Genomic DNA, 8,932 nt, shown 5'->3' on the forward strand with positions numbered 1-8,932 from the left:
ATAGCCACGCTCCAAACAGATGACTTCAAGTCGTAACACATCAACCGTCATAGAGAATGGCAGCTTTCTTGATTTGTTAAAAATAGGAGATGTACGTCCTTTTCTGGCAATTTGGATACGTGGCAAATGTCACGGAATGGCGTGAGCCCCGCTCTCCTCTAAAGTCATAAGCGATGACTATGGTTAGGCGCAGTGGTCGGTGCAGACCCCGCTATGTAGCCGAGTTCTTTGCGATTTTTTTTCTGCTTTTCCGTTTCTTTTTTTGTTTTTTATCGTGTGCAGTGGCAAGCCGGCTCTTTGCCTGGCTAACCTTTCCTATCTTTGTTTCTTAATAAATATATCCCCCTCAGTTCTTTGTTAGAGTGAACCCGTACCCAGCCTCGACATCAACATTAACTTCACCGTCACCAACCACAAGCGCGGTTTTCGAGGAAATATTTGTTTGAGGTATCCGGGAAAAAGTTAAATAATGACTGAATAGAAGTTTTTTTTTGCTTGTGCCAATGTACCGTACTGACCTTCACGGCTGACCAGGACAAGGCATCCTATGTAGAGTAAGGACCTGCATGCAGCTAAATATTTATTCTTCCATGTGCGTACCGCAGCACTCCCTGCAAAAGCTCGGCGCCATGAACGTGATATTTTTGTACCGTGGTCCGTGAACTGACTTTGGACTTTGAACAACGCTGTCGATTGTAGCGCCGCATTGTACGTGCACATCACAAAGGCAAGGGTAGTGTCCCAATTTTTATGGTCAGCGCTGATGTACATGGATATCACTGCCGCTATGGTGCGATCGAGTCGTTCGAGTAGGTGTCTTCCGGATTTGACAAGCTGCGCAGGTTCGAATGTATACTGGGCTATCGTGTTGTACATCCCAGGCCAATGGAATCGTTCCTTCAAGCGGCCATAAGCCTTGTAGACTCCAAAGCGTCCAGAAATGGCATAATTATGGCAAGCACACGTCATGTTGCGCCGCTTCTGATGGGGTTGGGAAAGCAACGTGTAGGGTCGGAGTGTAGGTACGTACATATACAATCGACCCGCGTTTATACGGACTTCATTCATCCGGATCCTGGGCTATCCGGACAAAAAAGCATGGGGACGGATTTCTCCCCATGTATTTCGCCCTCGTTTATTCGGACTTTAGCTTCCGGACTCGGACCAGAATTCCAGGGAACAGAAGTGACTAATACCCAACAATCGGCCTCAGTTACCCGGTCATTGTCTAGGAATGACACTTGGCCCACACCTAGTCAAGCGAGGCCGAGGACCCTGGTTGTGACCTCCTTTTTACTGACACAAAGGCGGTGTTGTTAGGAAGAATTTTCTCCCTTTCCGACTTTGCACGTTGCACAAAAGTAATCCACTGAGCAGTCTGGTCATTTCAGACTGAAAAGGTCCGCAACGAGGACCTCTGCGCTGCAATCACAGATGACGACATCATCAGTGTCGTCGCTTCCGATAGTGTTCAAGAAGAATCTGATGATGAAAGCGTGGATGCACCAGCTGTGACGCTAGAAAATGCGCGGGCGGCACTGAGAACAGCGCTATTATTTTTCGTGCAACAGAGCAATATTTCGCAAGTCAATGCCATTAGCAAAGGTTTGCAAGAACTGGATGCGTGTATTAGAATGAAACAGGTGACAATGGATCGTCTTCTGTGTAATGGTCAATAAAGACGTCCTTTTGGGATCACTCTGGATTTTCGTGTTTCACTTATCCGGTTCCCCCTCTATCCGGACATTTTCACAGGAAACGAAGCCGTTCGGATAAACGCGGGTAGACTGTAATAGCACTTGAACGCTATAGTGAAAGTGCTAAAAAACAAAAACAATCCATTTTGACAGGTGCGACAAAACTGCATTATTTTTTAATTTCTGTCTTTCTCTTGCTTTATCGGTCCGAGAGGTTCTGTTACGATTGATGTTGGGTTAATTTTTGCTGTATTTCTTCGTATGTTTCATCTGCACTAATCTAACAACAGAAGTGCAGACTTTTATGTATTGATCATTGGGTGGGCTAATAAAACCGGAGGAGCGATTACAGCTGGCTACATAATTGTGAACGAACCACTGTCAATTCTGTCAATTTTGAGTGACAGTAGCATAGCCATAAAAATATGTTGGAAGGAGTAATACGGGAACTTTCCATATGCGAGGGGGTTTGCCTCCCCCTCCCCCTCTGGCTACGCCACTGCTGAGTCGTATTTCGTGAGCCTGTCTTAACCGGTATTTGAACAGGCAACCGCATTTTCTTTATTCTGTGCTGTTCAAACACGCATGGCGTGAGAAGTACCTGTTCGGTTCAGTCGGCCGTTCGGCTGAGCAATATCGGTTATTTGTGGTTTTCAGTCCGTTACTACGATGCTTACGTTCCGCCGGGGAGAACACGTCAAAAACACTACACAAATGCACGGTTGAGACCGCACGTGTTATATGTGAGCGTTCTTTGAGGAAGCATTGTGAATTAGAGTGGCACTCAAGACACACTGGGAGGGTATGTCATGGAGGGTCTCGTCTTGCATGAGCATGATTATGAAACGCACTGCGTCGATTGACGCATCGTAAAACTCTATAGACGTCTAAACAACGTCCTCTTGCTGCTGCGACAGAGCTCCCCCATGAATGACTCCTTTGAGTCGTGAAAGCTTCTTCAATTCAGGGCTTTATTTAGTCACATAAGACCACGTCATATGTTGGCCACGCGAATGGCGTGCTCGTGTATAGTACTGTAGCATGCAATTATTCAAGCGAAACAGTTAGCGGTCGCCACATATTCATAAGCATGCGCATATTAGAGGAGGGGAAGATAGGTTGGTATTCTGTGTAACGTCTCAAACGCATGGAGCGTATTTGCCAACCGATTTCACGCGGGGCGTGGGCCGAGCGTCAGCGTGCCCAAAACCGGGCGGCAGGCTTGTAGAGGCGCTTGCGTCGTCCTCAAGATGGCGGAGAAAAGAATGATTGCCGATGAATAAATCAGCCTGCTTCATGCCTTCTTCCGCGAGACACGCTTACAAGATTGTACAAATAACATAACTCGCGCGCCGTTTTCCGCTGTCTTCGTTGTTTTCGTTCACGCTGCTCCTGTGATAGCATCTTTTTTCCTCTTCCCCGTCTTGACATTGAATATTCTTCTCCGCACTATTTTTGCACTGCTGTATTGAGCAGTGCTGTTGGTGTTTGAGTTCTGTAAGCCGGGAAACTCCGTCGCACACGAAGGGAAGTTGCGGCAGTTTGGGATCAGCGCGAAACGTACCGGTCGTCTGCTGCTACTATCATTCATTAAGTGCTTCTGCTGGGGTCTGCTAGGTGGCAGCCTAGTTGGAGAGGCGAATGGCGAATACGCACACAGCGGAATCGCTCATATCTGTCACGATAGATATTTCGAACTATGGATGGAGAGGTGGTGGTGGTGACGGTGAAAGGGATGGAGGGACGTCGCACCATGGAATCAGGCCAGCCAGTCAGCAGTGGGAGAGAACTCACGTGACTGCATTTTTCCCGCGCTTCTCTTGGATTTTCCCAGCACTCCATACAAACAGAAAACATGGCTGCTCCTTTCTAGGTGAAGCGTCTGCAGTCGAGAACAGGATTCTGGAACGTAAATATGAGGGAGTATAGTGATGTGATTACGAAGCATTTACTCTGGACAGAGGTCGCGGACGCTCTTGGAACTGGTAAGTGTATTTTCGCGTTTAAGAAAAGTATTTACAGTCAACCCTCGATTTATGAACACCTTCGGCTTCTCGAAAAATCGTTCATAAATCGAGGTACAAGGGGCGCGGAAGAGAAATGGGCTGAAACACGGCAGGAAATGCACTGGAGTACGTTTATTTCCCCATTCACCGTGAATCCAATCCAGGACGGCATTCATATAAGCCGAGAGGTGAGGCTGTTTCCAACGGCAAATACGTGTCCCGTTTGTCACCGGCTATTAGATGTGATCGCGTTCTCTTGGAGCCACGAAGTTTTTCTATCTTCCACAGGTTTTCCCGTCCATTTTAGTCCAAGTGCCACCTGAATTAGTCCAGGTGCCATCTGAAATAATCCGAGCACCATTCAACCTAATCCTGGCGCCATCTAAAAAAATCCCGATGCTATTTAATTTAATCCGGGTGCCATCTGAATTAATCCAGGGTATTTTTAAGCACTATAACCGTGTACTCACACGAGGGACATCCCCGCAGAATATTCTACAGACATGTAGTGGAAGGAAAAGTAAAAAAGCTGCTGACAGGACTTAAATTCTGCTGTAGTCTTATGTTGAGCATTCGCACGACGCCGAGATATCGAGAGTTAAATCGGAAGCATAGCAGACGACACCATTGGTCATGTCGACTGCTACAGAATATCTTCTGACTGAGCTGCAGGTATTCCACACAGTTAGAAGAGCGCGAAAAGGCATGGCTCCCATAGCAGACGACACCATTGGTCCTGTCGTCCGCTACGGAATATCTTGTGACTAAGCTGCGGGATGTGCGGGATGTCTTTTCGTGCTCTTCAAACCGCAGAGAATATCCTGCGCGGCAGAGTCACAAGATATTCCTTCGCTAACGACAGGAACACTGGTGTCGTCTGCTATGAGCATCATGCTTTTCGCGTTCTGCTAACCGCGCGGAATATCCTGCAGTTCAGTCAGAAAATATTCTGTATACTTCCGCTCCAACTCCCAATATCCCAGCGTCGTGCGAATGTTATACGAATAAGACACGGCACAACTTCAGTTCCATCAACAGTTTCTTTCTTACTTTTTCTTCCACTAAAATACTCTACAAAGATGTCCCTCATGTGAACATACGGTTATAGTGCTTAAAAACACAATGGATTAATTCAGATTGCACCCGGGATAAATTGAATAGCATCTGGATTTGTTCAGAATGGCGCTTCCATTATTTCGGATGGCACCTGGACTAATTCAGATGGCACTTGTACTAAAATGGACGGGAAAACCTGTAGATATGATTGAAACTGAAGGCCGCTCGGCCGTCATAGGTCACCCGGGTAGTAAAATGTTTCCACTCACAATACAGGTGAGTAGCCTCTGGTAATTCTTGTGTCTGTGGGGCACTGCACGGCTGCTTGATCTTCATTATTTGTTCATCTTTATTGACGCGATCCTAGTACTTCCCGGTGCGTCAACAACCCCGTTCATAAATCGAGGTGATAACACATGTGCTTTTGCGGTTTGTTCTTTGAAAATCCGTTCACAGTTCGGATATCGAGGGTTCATAAACCGAGGGAGAAATAGATGGAAAAAGTTTGGTTCCTTGTGACGCCGTTCCTAAACCGAGGGAATTTGAAAATCGAGGGTTCATAAAATGAGGGTTGACTGTATATGTATCGGGGGGCTGTGTTAACAATCGGTCAACTGGCCCTGCAAACATGGAAATTGAGTTTTGGCGAGCTTTTAAACCATATGTGTGGCTGAATAAACCTTTGTTGACAGTGCCCTCAGTGTCTGTGTGCCGTCTTTCTTCGTGGTTTCGCACCTTTTAGTTACTATGACTGATTGCCACCAGGCCTAGCTCGATGTGTCTATGTGCCACCTCAGGGCCAAAATCCGTCGCACGCGGCTGCAAGGGTTTCGATTCAGCCCTGTTCACGCTGCGCGTGGTTCGGTTCATGCAACGCTGCCACATTTCGGTCGTGAAATGCGCTCCATGCGGTTTCCGCCTAACACGAGAGAGTCTTGTCTGTGAACACTGCTTTCAATGGAGGATGGAGCCTCAGAAGTACTCGCATTGAAAATACGGACGCATTGCAATGCTGGCCTTTCCATGATGTATCGGTTACTGGAACCTGCTCCAGTGTACAAGACACAGAAAAAGCAAAATTTTGGCCTTTGGCGTTACTGTCCAACGCTGTGGTATGCTTTTTCCAGCATAGCACTATGATAGTTGAGAAGTGAAATGAAACAGCTGTCGCGTGTCACGTGATTGTCACAGTGAAAGCACAGTCACAGCACATCCACTGCCATCTTTGTTGTGCGGCCCATAGCAATTATGCCATGTACGGTCGTATAAGTTCTAATGGAAAAGAAACTGTTCAAAATACGAGTAAACATCTTTCGGCGAACCTCCACATAAAAAAGTAGCCGAGCTCGCACAAAAGCGTCTCTCAAAAACCTCTCGCTCGGGTCTAAAGACGCGCGGACCAGACAAACAGCGAAACTATAAAAACTATAGTTGTCGAAGGACGGCGTTTCCGGTAAAGAACATCAAGCCATCAGCAAAAGAAAGAAGAAATGTGCTTCAGCAGATTACATAATGCTTACTTGACGTCCTATATGATAGACAGCCTTGAAAAGATTTTGACTAGATTCCTGTTCGCGCTCGGTAAATTAATATCCGCATCTCTCCTTAAATTTGTCACCAGCCACACGTACAGTCGGACAGCTGTCAACGTCTTAAGCACAGCGGTGGACAGGTTATGAAATGCCAAGAATTCCCCTTGAGGAATGCGTTTGGTGAACAAATGAGAAGTACGTAATTGGCGGCTTGTTCCGCTCCGACTCTCCGCCCTTCCAATCTCATGCCATTGTGAACGCGCCTGTTTCTGGCAGCTGAAGCGTCCCTTCACTACACGGCGTTGTCATTAGCAGGGAATAAAGGCTCGACATGCAAGAATGCGTAGGATATCCCTCAATGATTAGGACGGCGAAGGAGAAGCTTTGCCTTCCTATAGCTCTATAAGCGCTTTCACCTTTCGCAGGAGGAACTCAATTTTAGATATCCGACCAAGTTTGAGTTCCGGTCATCGGCAGCGTGTCGTGTTTGTGGTTCAGTTTTGGAGGTGCTTGATAACCCTCCCGTACGTTCTTCCTTTTTTTTTTGTAATGTCATTCTTGTTCGTGCTTGAGAATCGCTGACACTGAACACTCCGTCGACCCCTTTTAGCGAGCTTTAGGAGAACGTAGAAGTTTCGCCATAGCGTTTCCGAAAACTACAGGTTTTCCCGCTCATATTAATCAAAACGCAAAAAGTTTAACCCATGCGCCATCCATTTTAGTCCCATCGGCAAAACATTACTCCAAGTGCCATCAGGTTTAATCCAGACGCAAAAACTTTAATCTCATCGCCATTTGAATTAATCCGATTGCAAAAAAATTTATCTGGGCGCTATCTAAAATAATCCGGGTGCCATTTCATTTAATCCGACCATTTCTTAGCTTTGCTCACGAATATTTAAGAGGAGAAACATTAAGAAAAATCAGTGATAGAAATGATTAGTTCGTCGTATGACATGTTGGTGTTATAGGTACACATTATAGGTATATAGTGGTATACCGTGGTAGACTATCGTGTTTTACAGCATATAATGGTACGCTTGGTACATTACCGTGTTTTACGGTATACAATGCTACACTTTGTACATCGCCGTGCTCAACGGCATATAGTGGTATATTTGGTACATTGCCGTGTTTTATGGCATATGCGTGTGTATTAATACATTACCGTATTTTACGGTATGTAGTGAGATATTATCGTGTTTTATGGAATATCGTGGTGCACTGCGGCCCACTGTCGTTTTGCGGTACGCGGCGGTATATTCGGTATATTGCCGTGTTTTAATCCATGTAGTAGTATATTTGGTATATTATCGTGTTTTACGCTGTATAGCAGCTACAAAGTACATTATCGCGTTCTACAGCATATAATGGTATATTTGGTACACTGTTTACGTCATATAGTAGTACGTTGGCTACATTACCGTGTTATACGGCATATAGAGGTATGTTTGGTACATTACTGTGTTTTACGGCATACAGCGGTATGTGTGGACATTACCGTGTTTTACAGCATATAGCGGTGTGGTTGGTACATTACCGTGTTTTACGGCATATAGCGGTATGTTTGGTACATTACCGTGTTTTACGGCATATAGCGGTGTATTTGGTACATTGACGTTTTTCAAGGCGTATAGTAGTATATTTGGTGCGTTATCGTGTTTTACGGTCTGTAGCGGATAGCGGGGTAGATTATGGTGTTTTACGGTGTAGAGTGGTGCACTTGGTATTCTACCGTGCTTTACGGTATATAGTGGTGTATCTGGTACATTGCCGTGTTTTACGGCACATAGTGGTATGTTCGCTACGTTACCGTGTTTCGGTACATTACCGTGTTTTACAGCATAGAGCCGTATGTGTGGTACATTACCGTGTTTTACGGCATATAGCGGTATGTTTGGTACCTTACTGTGTTTTATGGCATATAGCGGTATGTTTGGTACATTACCGTGTTTTACGGCATATAGCGGCATGTTCGGTACATTACCGTGTTTTACAGCATACAGTGGTATGTTTGGTACATTACCGTGTGTTATAGCATATTTATCCGAAAACCTTTAACCCGAAAAAGTCATTTCCAAATCCTGCAGCCATATGAGAGAGAGCTAGACTATGCCTTCGAAGTGTTGACTGTTGACTGTTTCGGGAGCTGTATGCGGCGCAGCAAATGCTCATGGTAAGACAGCAGTGGATGATGATGTCGAGTCATGACAAGATTAGTCCAAGTGTGTGGTGTTTTCCCTTCTTTTAGTCGAATTTGAGAAGCAATCCCTGTTGTAGGCAATTTCATCACGACCAAAGGATCCCCCCTCCCCTCTGATGATTTATTTATTTTTTTGTTCATTCACCTGTCAACAGTGAATCCCTATAGAGTGGTGCAGTACATGCGGAACAGCAATCACAAATTAAACAAATATTACAATGTAGACAACATTAAGTCATCATAGTAGGTAGCAAGGCATAGTAATTAAAGTAAGCAACAACCATGGACGTTCAAGATCCCACGAGGGCAGGTGAGATAGCGAAGGCCAAAGCGCAAGTGCGTAAGCCAAAGGCGTAAAGCGTGTGATATGAACTCCTTCTTGATGGCGCATTAAAAAGAAAAAAAAACATTTGACAATAAAGCGGGAGCGTCTGCTTT

Source organism: Ornithodoros turicata, chromosome 2 (genome assembly GCF_037126465.1).
Source record: "Ornithodoros turicata isolate Travis chromosome 2, ASM3712646v1, whole genome shotgun sequence".
Classification (NCBI taxonomy): Eukaryota; Metazoa; Arthropoda; class Arachnida; order Ixodida; family Argasidae; genus Ornithodoros; species Ornithodoros turicata.